We start from the raw sequence: 14594 nt of genomic DNA, 5'->3' as shown, positions 1-14594 counted from the left end.
AAGTTTGGATTCATTAGTTTGCAGTCACACAGGCTCCTTATCCATATCCTAAATGATTTGGACTTTGTGAATCATATGGCTTTCTTAGTAGAGCGCATAACGCATAGGTAGCAGCATCTAGAGCTCCCAAGTCTTAGCGTCATGAGCAAAGACTAATCGTCGAGTCAACATCCTATACTGTGGAGTTTGGATGAATGTTGCCATTCAGAAGGAAACATTGAAGAGGGTCAGGGGGAGGATGTATCAGGGAAAGTTGTGTGAGCTATTCATAACAAATAATTCATTCCATGAATTTCACGTTTCCTACGGTCCAGAGTCCACACACGGATAATCCTTTTTGCAAATTTATTCATGATTTTAAGTTATTCTCAAGTTTTATTTATTTTTGTCTTGGTATTGGAAATTCAGAATTCAAGCTTAACTGTGACTGGTCACATAGGTCAAATGGCTTTGTTTTTCTTCCTGACTTGGATGATCATAACTCTAGTAATCAGGTTCCTGGTTGTGAATTTGTTTTGAAAAGCTACTATAACATTTGTTTCCCATGATTATTTGGCTGTGTGAACTTAAAATCTGTTTTTCACAAATAGTCATGTTACGGGAACTCTCACTCAAAAGGGCCAAATGAACTCTCCTAAAAATATCATTGAATATTCATGGAACATCTTGTGGAGCATTTGCCTAGCTCTGATGTGAAAATGGCCTGTATGTCATATTTGAAAATGCAGCATAAAATATGTTTGACAAGAAAGGTGATCTATTTTTCAGTGTTTGTGGGTTGAAGGGAAGGCAGGCTGAAGGACTGGTAGAGGGTGTTTGTTAGTCATGCTCCCTAGGCTAGGACTATAGATACATATAATAGTTACCAAATACAACAGCTGTCTTTCTTTGCAATGTGTGCCTAGGAGAAAGGCAACAGCAAAAGTGCCTTCTACTTGCTGCTCTGGCAGGCTCTCATTGCAGTGATTCCCAGCTGTTATACTGTACTTCTTTAGGGTTTACATAGACTCAGAGGTGCCAGCACACTTGCTCATGTTTGTGTTTATCCAGTGAAAAGCAGCTAAAGCTCCTCCTTGTTCTGCATTTCCTCCAGAATCTGTTGATAAAACTAAAGCATAAATGGTTTGCCAGCTGTCAGTGAGACACAGCCCTCTTAAAATACTTTCCAAGGAGCCTTTTAAATTTCATATTAGAATACACGCTAGCATAGTTTGGGCCAGATTGCCTGTAGCTCTGGCAGAGGAGGTGGGAGAGTGGAAGGAGCTTCTCCCCCCTTGCACACCTCATTGGACAGCTAGGGAAATTGGAGTCCCTGTGCTTGGGAGAGTGATTCCATGCCCTAGCATAAGGTGAGGCGAGGAGGTGTGTCCACGGTGCATCACAGGGAGTGGATTGCACTGTTCTAAAGGGTGTTATAACCTGTACATTCACTCCCCTCCCTCTCCCCTTCAAGTGTGTGTCTTAACAACACCCCTTTCCTAGAGCCGTCTCTCACTCTGCACTCTCCAGCCTAGCCTTTTTAACTTAGAGGTTTTACCTTTCTTTGGGATGACACATTGTTTCATTGTTTAGAGTAAGCTGTGAGCCTAAATATGTGTGGACTAACGACTTGCAAATGGTACTGTAATATTAACACGCATTTTCTTATGTGACAGTGTGTGCGGTTTGTGGACTCAGCAAATGTCCATAAAACAGCACACAGACAAAGCATCCTATTAGTATTTGTGTTATTAAACAGCAATTGGTATTTATATGGTAATCTATCAATATACTCCATATGGTTTCTTGGGAACCCCAATATACTGTAAAATCTCATAACAGGCTTACGCCACATCTTACCACACAACTTAGATCGGATAATGACAAATGATGTTCATTTCTCTCAGTGAAGCGAGTCCATTCTCCACACTGTTAAGCACTGAGAGCCCTCAACTTCCATTCAATGCTGCATCAAGCCCCATGTCTGCAAGATGAAGTGTGAAAAACAATGGTCCAAATTTATAGCTGGGGTAAGCAAGCTCAGCTACATTGACTTCAGTGTAGTGTGCATGTTTATGCGAGGGACAGACATGGCCTTGTGTCTGCAGTCTTCATGAACAAATATTTCCTAGTGCCTAAATATGCTTTGAATGTTTCTTCATATCCATGAGGCTATGGAATTTTGGAAGCCAGGGAGTTGGAAGCGGATTCTCTTGCCAAAGAAAAACAGATTGGAAGCAATAACACAGACTGTTGTTAACTGCGGCATAAACTCAGTTAATGTAGATTAACATAGCAATGTAGGAATTCTCAAAACAGATCAGATACCTGGTATCTTGCCTCTGATCCTGCTCAGTTCTGGGTGCTTCAGAGGAAGGTGTGAGAATCCTCATAATAGACCAGCACATGTATTTAATGATCCGTTTGTGCTCTGAAGTATGAATATATATCCCATATTATCCAATTTAATGTAACTCTGAGTTTTCTCATTATCCATATAAATATCTAGTCCTTTCAAAAACCTTACTAAGCTCTTGGCCTCCAGGATATCTGTGGCAATGAGTTCCAGCTAATTATGCATTGGGTGAAAGATATTATTTCCCTCTACCAGTTTTAAATGTGTTGCCTTTCAATTTCATCAGTGTCCCCTTGTTCTGACATTATGAATATCTCCCTCAGAAGAGTGGGAGAGGATTGTTTCCTTTGCTTGAATGTAAAATAGTTGCATACAAAGTATAAAGATTCACACACACTCCAAAAAAGCTGAAGGAACAAAACTCCAGCACTGAGCATGTTTTAAGTGTGCTATGGAAAGAAGGTTTTGTGAAGATGTGTGTAGTAATTGTTACTGTTTTAAAGCGTTCAGATTTACAAAAGTGCTGTGTTATCTGCCTCTGATTTCAAAGATGAATGTGTTTAAACCCTCAAATGAATACCCATTTGCACAAACTCCATAGAGCTCACTGTTCAAAAATGACTCTGGTTGCTAGGCAACAGTAGTGGTGATAATTCATGGTAATGCCTTGTTGGAAATAATCATTTTTATACATTTTAATGACTTTGATAATGCAAGAAAACAGTGTTTAGAAAAGTGCAGGTATATATGAATTCCTTTCTCAGAAATCTCAGCTGATTTTATTTTATTTAATAGATCTTGTCTTGTAAATACACTCTTTACATTTGTTTGTGTTACTGGAAGCATCCTGTTTGTTGAGCTACTGATGCTTATCCAGCAAGGCAGCATGGTCCAGTAGGTAGGTGGATGAGAGTGAAGAAACCTGGGAATTCCTTGCACTGCCACAGATTGTATATTTATCAATCTGCGTAGGTGGCCAGTGTCGCTGCAGTATGTGAGTGCCTCTCAAACGCTGGATGATGAGGAGTATTATTATTATAGGCAGGAAACTGAGGTACAAAGAGATTAAGTGGTTTGCCCAAGAATGCACGGGAAGTCTACGGCAAAGCCAAGAATGGAACCCAGATCTCTTGAGTGTCAGTCTAGTGCCTTAACCATAAGACCATCTTTCCTCTCTTACTGTGTGACTTGGGCAAGTCACTTAACCCTATTGGTTCCTCAGTTTCCCATAAAATAAAGATACTGATACTCCACCCCACTTTGTAAAGGGCATTGAGATCTATGGGTGTGTGGCAGGGCAGGGGTATAAACCCCTTGGAAGCCCTGCTAAAGGGGCGGCTCCTCCCCTGCATCCCAGCAGGGCAGCTGAGTGCAGGGGCCCAGACACTCAGCAAAGGGCTCATCCGCAGACCCTAACGAGTGCAGGCTCAGGGGAATCAGCTGAGCCAAGTGGAGCCAGCTGGGCTGGTGACTGGGAGGAGAGAGAAGCCCAGAGAAAGGCTCAGTGGGAGGCTAGCCAGGGGAGAAGACGGAGGGACTGCAGCTCTGTCTCTACCGGCTGCAAGAGGCCTCAGGGGTGAGAAGACCCAGGGAAGGGTCAGTGTGGAGATTGGTGTTGGGCAAATTGGGATTGCACTAAGCACTATAAATAAAGAGACACAGGTGAAACACCTGAAAGAGGCGGTGGGACCCTTTTCTTTGACCAGCCTAAGCACAGAGCACAGGGACGAGAGGGAAGGAACCTGTGCGGACCCTGGGACAGGGTGAAAAGCACTGCATAAAAGCAGAGTGTACAAATATAGGCTGGGCTGGTTCTTCGTTGTTATGTCATTTTTACACTGGTGTGACTACATTGGAATCAAGGGGAAGCTGGCCTGTTGTTTAGCCAAAGACAGTCTATCACTATAGAAAGGGAAGAGGGGAAACTGTTTTGAGCTAATTTATCATGGTATAAGAATTTCCCCTAGACAATATGTGGTATGTTAAATTTATCATTTGAAATTGTTCCTTTCTAGTCATGGGGAAAAAGGAAAAATGATTATTTGAATGTATACGAAGAGTCCACTTATGTTCTCAGTTACATGGGTGCACATCCTGAATGGCTCGTTTGAAGCCGGTGGAAATATAACTGTGTAAAAGCTGGCATGGGAGGAGAATCAGGGATGAAGTGTCTGTTGTATTGCATGCATTGTCATGGCATTTGTTGCATGAGTTAGATTTATACCTCTCTGTGCTCTACAGAAATATATCAGTGAAACCTGTTCACTAGGGACAGGGGGACAGCTAGACAACAGCTAACCATAAACTAAACAATGCAAAACACTACTCCACATGATCTGACCAGTAGCACAGGGGCCTCAGTAAGGATATGTCTACACCTTGAGCTGGATGTGTAAATTCCAGCTCAAGGAGTCATACCCTCGCTAGCTCTCAGTGAGCCAGCGCACTAAAAATAAATTGTAGTTGTGGTGACAGGAGGAGCTAGCCACCCTGAGTATGTACTTAGCATCTTGGAAAGATACGTACTTCGAATGGCTAGCCCCACACACACTGCTGCAACTACATGCTATTTTTAGAGCTCTGGCTCTCAGCAAGCTAGTGTGGATATGACTCTTGAAGCTGGAGATTACCCTGAGTTCTGTTCTTCACTCTTCAAATTATAATTATGCCTCTTGCAATGCTCCTCACGGACTATCCTCTAGAATGCAAAGGTGAAGAACATACACTCAGCTTCTTACATAGGTGTAAATTAGGAATAATTCAACTGAAGTCAATATAGTTACACTGGTGTAAAGCCAGTGTGAGCGAGAGAAGAGTCAGGCTGTTATGTAAGGTAAACTCAGACATTATTGTTGGCCTTAATGGGCCTGATCATTGAAGTCTGTGGAGTTACACTGCTGTAAAAATGGTGTTGGTGTAGAATCAGACAAAATATGTTTTGTCCAACACTGGAAATCTCTGGAAGGGCCATCTCCAAATCTCCAGCTGTATGCACAACAGTGCTGTTTGCCTGTATCATGGATTATCTTCATCATTAGTCTCCCTCCTTAATCTGTCAGTAATCAGGTGCAGTGACAGGCTCCCTCAATGCCATCGGGAAAGGAGGTTTTCCACAGAGTTTATGGAGCAGCTGTTGAGGGAAAAGTTGACAATAACAGCTAATAAACAGCAGATCAATCCAATTAAGTGGAATAATATTTTAATGGCAGAGATTGCTGCTTGATGGAGCTCCTGTCACCATTAAGATCCTTGTTAACTAGAACTGGCACACGCAAACTCTGTCTTCAGCTATGATGTTCCATCGAATCTCAGCTTAGTAAAACTCTTAGTATCTCTTCTGCATTCTGGGCCCAGTCCTGCTGCCACTGAAGTTAATGACAAAACTGCCATTCATTTTAGTGGGGGCAGAATCAAGCTCTCTCTGGCATGTGATTTATTACTTGAGTCTAGGGGTGCAATTCAATAGTATTTATATTGGCTTTACACTAGTGTAACCCTACTTACTTCAGTTATTCTTGATTTACACTGATATGAGATCAGAATGTGTCTATGTCACCTCCTTTATCTTCCCCTTGATAAGGGCATGTTCCACAGATCACTGAAGTAATTGGAAAAACTCACATTGACTTCAGTGGGTTTTGGATTAGCACCCTAGTCCGATGTGATTAGATGAATTTAAATAACTGTTAGTGCATTAGAAATAGGTGAATTCCTTTACTGGTTCAAAATTTATTCATGGAAATCAGAGTACAGATAAAACAGGCATAGAAAAGAGAGAGAGATGAGGACATATAGGCATGAGAGTTGGCAAAGAACTAGGGGACTAGGAAAGGAGAAATGTTCCTGAAGGGAGACAAGGTGAAAGATAGATCTCTTAAAGAAACTGGGACATGGGGCTTTGAGGATGCAGCAATGCACAGGGTGGAATTAAGAAGAGAAGGAGAAAGAGGAATGAGCCCTTCCAGGAAGAGGAATAAGGCTGGAGAACCATCACTGAGGCATCCAGCTTGGGGAGATCCATCAATAAAGATCTTGGTGAATATGAGACAACTATTTTAGAAAAAGTTGGAAAAAAGCTGGAAAACTTGGTATTGTCGAATCCCTAATGAATAATTTCCACTCTTAGTCACTCAGAACAAAAGGCTCTTGTATGATGTTAGCAAGTAGAGTTTAAGGTCCAAAGCCTTAGCTGGTTTAAATGGAAGTCAATAGAACTATGCCATTTTACGTCTGCTCCTAGATGCCTACTCACTGACACTGACTCTAAGTTTTGCAAAGTGGAAGAACAACAAATGCAATTGTAACGGAGTGGTGAGAACCACAAAACTGTCAAAGTGGGGATAATGAGTAGCTTGGCTATTAAATACACTTTTAGGGATTTTTCACTAATGACAGATATGGTTGAAGCTTTTACCAACTCGAATTTCTGGCAGAGTTTCTTCTTGAAACCAAGGATCTTCGTGAAGTAGATTTTGGGATTTGCAGTTTGTGAATGCAGGAAAACACTTACCTGCACACTTCATTCGAGGAAATCGAACTATAGATCAAGAGCAGGAGAACCACAAAATACCGACTTCACCAGCCACCAACATTTTGGTGTTGGTGAGCAATGGGTACTTGCTCTAGGGCAGTTTGTATAATTTAGATTGTTTGATGGCCCAGGTCTGAGCTGGTGTAAATTGGCTTAGCTCCACTCACTTCAATGCCAATTTACACCCATTGAGGATCTGGCTCAGAGTCTCAGTAGTGATATGACAAGTCACAGCAGTCGGGCTGCATGACTTTCTCTGGCTTGGGGTTCACACTGGTGATGCCAGACATCAGAAAGCCAACACAGTGGATGTAAGCTGCCATATTCACTGGGCTTGATTCCCTAGTCCACCAGTTTTACTACATAACTCAATTGGCATTAATATTATTACTCCTAGTTTACTCCCAAAGCACATATGGGAGAAGAATCAGGCCCACAATCTAGCTCTTTCTATTCTTTATAGAACTACTCAATCAATTAATTTATGTAGATGCTGTAATATGCAAATAATGATAGACTACTAAGGAAAATTAGAAGCTAAGTGTTCATGGTTTACAGTCATACTTAATGAGAATTAATAATTACATTTAAATACTCATTCCCAGCAGAAGTATGCAGCTGTATCAGGGAAGGATTCTAGGTTGGTCCAGGGCCAACGTGCACATAGACGCCATTGCACAAGTGAGCCAACAATGTGCAATTATTGCTCAAATATAACTTGATTGAGGCTCAATTAGGCATTAACAGTGATTTTGCATACAAATGAATTTGCGCTTAATTCATTAAAATGCTATCTTGAACATTAATAGCACTTCAATCAGGGTATCCACCCATACATTCTCACCTGTTTCAAAACTGGTTCAGGCTCAATTAAGCATTAATAGATTTTTCTCCCATGCAAATGAGGTAATAATTCATTTCATATATAATTGAACAAATTTTAAAAAGTCATGTTCATGGAATAGATAGATGCCATTAGTTGTAGCAAACTGTCTAAAAGGTGCAGTTGTTTTTATTAGGCTTAGTTCAATTTGTTTTTTACCTTAAATGTTTGCATTCAAATGAAAAATGAAAAAAACAAACAATGCGATTTTGGGCAGACAATTCAGCGGCATCACATTGCAGACAAAAGAGAGAATTCCTCTCTATGTAACGTAACTGCATACTCCCTAAATTATTGGGTTCAGTTCTGGGCACCTCAGTACCAGAAAGAGGTTAGCAAACTAGAGGGAATTCAGAGGAGAGCAGCAAGTATTGTTAAAGGTCTAGAGGGACTGACCTATTTATTAGGACTGAGTAAAAGAAATAAAGCTTTGTTGTAAATACATAGGGAAGAGAGGGATTTATTTATGGTGACAAAGGGGATATAGTTAAGTTGGGGTAATGGAATGAAAATAAACAAAGAAAAAATTACACTGAAAAATTTGCTGAAGGAGAAGACTGTTAGTGGAATATTTTCCCAAGGGATGTGGTGAAAACCCCATCAGCAGAATAATTTATAAGTAAGCTGGACATACCACTGGTAAATATACCGTATGAAATAATGGTGAATTGGAGAGGGATAGATTTTTTGAGGGCAGGATCCTTGGACCAGATCTTCAGCAGGTGTGAGTTGAAGTAGCTCTATTCGGGTCCTTTATCTTCATACACGTCTGTAAAGCATTGACAGTATCACACCGCCGGCACTAGACAAATATATATGGTCTAGAAAGTCTTTCAGATCTCTCATTTGTGAGATGCGGAAAACTGGCTGTCTACTGATATGTTAAGATTCAGTACACTAAAGAAATGCTTCTGGTTTCACTGTATCAGTTGCCCCTTCCTCAGAAAATCCACCTTGCAATTACTTGGCATGTCCGGTCCCTTTCTCTGGTGGTTTAACTTTTGTTATCCAGTTTATCTCCTTAATCAGTTAGTTACATTGTAAAGGTCCCTTTCTCTCTGACATGTATGCTAAAGTTCTCATTGGGCTTGATTGGAAACTCACTGAAGTCAACAGCGTCTTTCTATTGACTTCAATGGCCTTTGGCTGAAGCCCACCAATCATAAACCATAAAATGGCAAAGATAGTTAACAAAGAAAATAAAAAATAAGCACACAATCTTAATCTTAAATCTTATTAAACCTTAAACCTCTTCAGTTACATTTTGTGGACATTAAGCTCTTCCTGATGAGAACATGAGGTATCAGTGTTGTTTCACAGGGAAGATGTTTCGTAAGAAATGCTGTAGACCTGAGTCTCCTCTTTTACCAGTTTTATAATATGACTATAACTCCACTGACTTCAACAGAATTACCCCCAGGTTATTTTTGTATACGTGAGAGCAGAATAAAGCCTTTCTGCCAAATTCTGCTTTTCGTTATGCCAGTGTAAATCTATATCAGCCCCATTGCACTTGGTGAAATAACTCTGGATTTACACTACTGGTGGGAATTTTCCCTTTATCTTTAAGGTCAACATCTGCACCTGTTTTTCCTCACATTGGAGTAAACCGGGAATAAAACCAATGAAGTCAAGACAACTACACGGGGGCAGATGAGAGATGAATTGGGCCCACTATATCTAATTGTCTTACGAGCATTTGAACTGCAGTGCTAATGTAAGAGGTCATCGCCTCCTAAACTTTAATAAAACTCCTTCATATTTTTGTAATATATTTGAAAAGAAGTTAACAAAAACAACCCCATTGCCTTCCTTTCTAAATGATCAAAGTTTTTGGTGTGTTGGTTGCCTGAAGGCCTAACCACAAGCGAACAGATGTGCAGTGGTTTTTTTTTAAAAAGCGCACAGACTTTTTAGACATCTGCAGGCTGGTAAAAATCAACCAGTTTGTAAAATACTAAACAAAATCAGGCCCATTTTATGCCACCAAACTGAACTTATTGGCAACCTCATTTTTAAAGGTGTTTTTTAAACAAATGGCATTTGTTGACACACTCCTGCTGAGAGTGTGTGACAAGGACAGGTGCGAGTAGTCTCAAACAGGTACGTTTGCTTCGTCACGCTCTCTGGAGTGGCTTACTACCATGAGTGTCTACCTCAGGGCAGACGCCCCAAACGGGTGATGTGTTTTATAATTAGATTTCACCAAGTCAGTAACAAATGTGAACTCCTGGATTACTATAACAGTTCTACCATGGAGCCACAGACAAGCCCCTTAGGCTCTCCAATCTATCTTGCCATCTATCAGGCAAGCTGGTCTTAGTGACAATTGGTCACGTATACCAAAGATCATAAAATATTCAGGTTACTTCCAGTCCCTGAGACAAGCTCCCTTGCACGTAGCATTTCCAAGGTGTATAGGACCATTCACCAATCCTTTGTATTGTGATGTTCCTTAAGGCCCATTTAATCTTGATAGGCCTCCTTAATGGGTGCTGGGGGACAATTCCTGTGCCTGGGTTCACAAGTTCAGAGCAAACGTTTTCAAAGTTATAAAGTGAAACTTACATATTTCCTTATAGCATGGAATACAGACATTATAAGTGAGATTAATGCATGCAGCAGTTTACAAGCATTCCATAGAGTCTAAATGCTAAACACATTCTTATAAGATTCACACCTGTCTTGATCAATACTAACATACATGTGAGCTGGTTTGGTTTGCAGCTATGAATTTGTCTGTTCTTAGCTAACGCCTTTGACCTTGGTCGGAACTGGGGCTTGGTTTACCAGTATTACAGATTCCATAAATATGTTTTGTCTCATCCACCCCATCAGCAAAACAGCATTATCTGACCAGACTGTTTTCTTGTTTTCTTATATGATTGTCAAATGTAGTCAATTCTGAAGAGTAGTTGGGGCTTGAGTTCTTGAGGTTGCTGTCTAGGATCAACACAGTTTTCCCTAATGTATATATAGTTATGTAAACAAAGGCTCTATCCATCAATGTTGAAGTGTATGTCAATTTATGTCAAAATGTCCATCCCTTGTATCTTCCTTCAGTACTGCTGAAAATGGTTGTCCCACTAGCATAGACAGGGTCAACTGAGTTAAACATTGCTAAACTGTGGTAGGTGATATCCGCTATCTTAGATGTAACCAGGATTGAACTAGGGATCTGTAGAACCATACTCATGAGCTGCTCTAGTTTGAGTCAAAGGACAAAGACCAGTAGCTGGGAGGTGTAACAGACTCATATCATTTATGAATTGGGCTCAGTGAGGGACACACAACAAACAGTGAACAACAGGTTACACTACAGCACTTTGCTATGGTGGGTGTTGAACTTGACTGACTCTGTCAGCACTTAGGGACACTGCTTTCAGATGGGTAAGGGGAGATATTTTTTACACTCACTGTCAATAATGCCATGCCCTTTTATGCAAATAGGGCCTGAGTTCCTTGAAACCACCTTTTGAATACTGAATATACATTTTAATATCAACCCACTGACATTAGCAGTGTAGCAGAATCTGCTGTGTTTATAGGTCTTTGGCACTGGAAATGTGCTCCTAGTCTGTTGTAACAGCGATGTTTTCTGTAATGTGCTTTCTAGCTGCAAGCCTGTGCAGGACACAAATACAGAATTCCCATTCACTACCCAGTTAGCATATAGTGGATGGAAAAAGAGAGCTGTTTGCAGAGGAAGCGTTTCCAGTAGAGTGCTGTGAGGTGAGAAATAGCTGGAGGTTCTGCAGAAAAAGAAAGAGCCTGAGACTGCTCAGCTCTCTGATTCAATCAGTCAGAATTCTTCCAAGTGGATCTAGACACAGAGCTGAATACTGTTTGCATTATTCGTGTAAGAAGGTCCATTGGACATAACTGTCCTCTCACTTATACTAATATAACTTGGGAGTAACGCCACTGCAGTCAGTAGTTAAACTGGTGTAAAACAGGGGCAAGTTAGAGGAGAATCAGCCCCACCGACTTCAGTGGTACTACTTAGATGGACAAGATTTGACTGAGAGAGCACATCGGCAGGGGTGGCTCTAGGAATTTCGCCGCCCCAAGCACGGCAGCACGCCGAGGGGGGTGCTCTGGCGGTCGCCGGTCCCGCGGCTCCAGTGGACCTCTCGCAGGCATGCCTGCGGATGCTCCACCGAAGCCGCGGGACCAGCGGACCCTCCGCAGGCACGCCTGCGGGAGGTCCACTGGAGCCACCTGCCGCCCTCCCAGCGACAGGCAGAGCGCCCCCCGCAGCATGCCACCCCAAGCACGCGCTTGGCGCGCTGGGGTCTGGAGCCAGCCCTGCACATCGGTAAAACAGAATCTGTTGGTGGCTAAAGAAAATTAGAGGACTGGGCCCTATTTGCTCCAGAGAGATTCTGAATGCCCCAGTATTTGTATTCCTCACCTAGATTTGAGGCTTCTTACCCTGAGTTGGTTGATTTGCAGTAAGAGCTGAGCTGTTCTCGTGGTAAGAACTTTGGGATCTTGGAATCCAAAATAAGTCTGTTGAACTGGCAACATCTCCTCCCCTCGCTTCTGCTCAGTGAGTGATTGCTAGCACTTTGGATGTTTATGTGGTGCTTAGTGGTGCTATAACCAAGAGACTTTATGCTGGACTCTGCAGAATTGCCTCTGAAATGGCTTGTGTTAGTTCTGTGCTACACTTTATTGAAGTTCTGTTTAGTCCTTCACTTGGAAACACCTGCTAAGGTCATCTATGTCCCCTCACAGATACAACATCCTTTCAAATCATGTTTGTAATTGTCGAAGAAAAACTCAGTTCTCGCTTTTTGTTTGGGTGCAGCAAAATCAAAATACTTTATTAATTCTCTAGTGAACACAAGAGGGAGAGAGTGTCAGGAACTGGGTTGCCCCTTGTCCCGGACGGATCTCTCTCAATTAGTAAGCAATTCATAACAATCATTTATACCTCTGTATCAGACAATGGTTAGTAATCTTCTCATTCCCCCACGACCCCTGTGCTGATAAGTTTGTAACTGTAAAGCCATAAGTTTTGTTTCACTAGTTTCTTTCTTCTGGTCTATGCAAGCTGTACAATGATTGGCAACTGTCACCAATTCTGAAAGGGGTTTAGTTTGCCAGCCAATACAAATAGTTCTCAATGGTTGCTGAACCTTTGGCAAGAGTCCCTGAACAAAAGCAGCTCCTACCGCTTCCCTGGCATTATCAGCTGGATCAGTAATTCCCGAATGCTGTTCAAAGACCTTTGTTAGTCTATCAAGATAATCAGCAGGGGATTCTCCTTTATTTTGTTTACAATTTGCAATCTTGGTCCAATCTGTTTTCTTAGGACAAACTTCTGAAATAGAGGTCAAGAGACGATTCCTAGCCTCTGTCAAATCATTCCCAATACCAGGGTCGGTATCAGGCCAAGCTGCCTGTCTGTTAAGCCATTGCTGAACTTCAGCTGGCAGTACCGCTCGTAAAAGCTGATTAATATCTGCCCAAGATGGATTATAGCACTGAATCACTGGAGCTCTTCTCTAAACTTTACCGGCTCCTCCCTGATTTTAGGAAATTCTTTCACCAAGTTTCTAAGATCTCCAGGCGTCCAAGGGGCATGTACCTTAACTAACCCCCCTACAGCTCCAGCTCCAGGCAAGTCTCTTAAAGGAGCCTGGAATGTCTGTGCCGTGCTTCTAAGAAAGTAGCCGGCATTGTTATCAGCAGAAGCAGGGTTAACCGGACTGCTGGAGTCAGTCAGTAAGGAAGAAGATAATTCCTCTGAAGAAGGAGAATGAACAACTTGTGCAGTTGATACTCGCGGCGGCGAGACAACCACTGCCTGTATATTCCGAGAAGGGGGAGTAGTGGGAGGAACGGGCTGCGGCTGTGGAATGCTACTAAAAAAATCCACTATGTCTTCTGCAGTCTCCTCCTCACTTTCAGGCTTAACTAATTGAGGATAAAGAGAAGCAGAGGGCTGCACTGGGGCAGGAAGACATTTGGATGTCTTACATTTAAGTTTTAAGTCCTGTACTTCAGTTTTTAATTTTTCTTGGGAGTCCTTCAGACTCCGCACCCGAGACTCATGGAGTCTCTTTGTTGCTTCCTCCCACCAAGACAGAAACTGCTCGCACTGCGCAGCAGAGGTGTGTGATTTAAGGGTTTCTCTGAGGTATGTAAGTTTATCTAACTCAAAGGTACCCTCTAATGGGCATTGTTTAAATGAATTTTCACGCGTGTATAGATACCAATCATGTAAATACCTGCAGGTTTGAGGACCATAATGTACGTACATGTAATATGCAGGGGTACCCTTAGGGGGTAAGGTGGAAAGTTTAGACTGTCCCTCCCCCATGTTCCAATCACACAAACTCAGAGGGGTTCCCTGTCCGCGCTCGCGGACCAGAATCTAAGGATCTCTCCCTACAGGGTACTCACATACAGGAGAGACTCACAAGAAAGACTACGACCCTCGTACACCTCCTTTCAGCAAAGAGCGTCGGCTATTCTCAGGGAGATAAAGCCGCGTACTCTAATTGCTTCCAGGGAGACGATCAGATTGTCAGTAGCCCACACAGAAGGGAAAGGGGAGGGAAGATGGGTTCACACACTCCTAGACCCAGGCAGCTTCCTCGCCGGACTATGCCAAGCTGAGTCAGCCCACCGTGGGTCGGATCTCCTAAAGATCCACTAGTTACCGGGCTTGCGTTAGAGCAGTCCTGATCATTAGCTTCCGCTTCACAGGGTACTCTGGGCGTCTTCCGATAATGATCAGTCACACTGGTGTACACACACACACACACCAAGGCCTCTTTTCCTCTTTTAAACCCTTTTTTAACCTTTTTAAATTTTTTTTTTTATTTTTGAAC

At 42.2% G+C, this 14594-nt stretch overlaps 1 protein-coding gene across 5 annotated transcripts in view; it reads left to right on the top strand.

Annotated features, from left to right (window-relative positions):
- KIF26B (kinesin family member 26B) overlaps positions 1–14594 on the top strand; it is a 408888-nt gene that overhangs the window by 329207 nt on the left and 65087 nt on the right. The window lies entirely within an intron of this gene.

The sequence above is a fragment of the Mauremys reevesii genome, linkage group 3, assembly GCF_016161935.1.
Source record: "Mauremys reevesii isolate NIE-2019 linkage group 3, ASM1616193v1, whole genome shotgun sequence".
NCBI lineage: Eukaryota > Metazoa > Chordata > Testudines > Geoemydidae > Mauremys > Mauremys reevesii.
The sequence above is the reverse complement of the archived record's forward strand: the minus strand, read 5'-3'. Positions and strand labels throughout refer to the sequence as shown.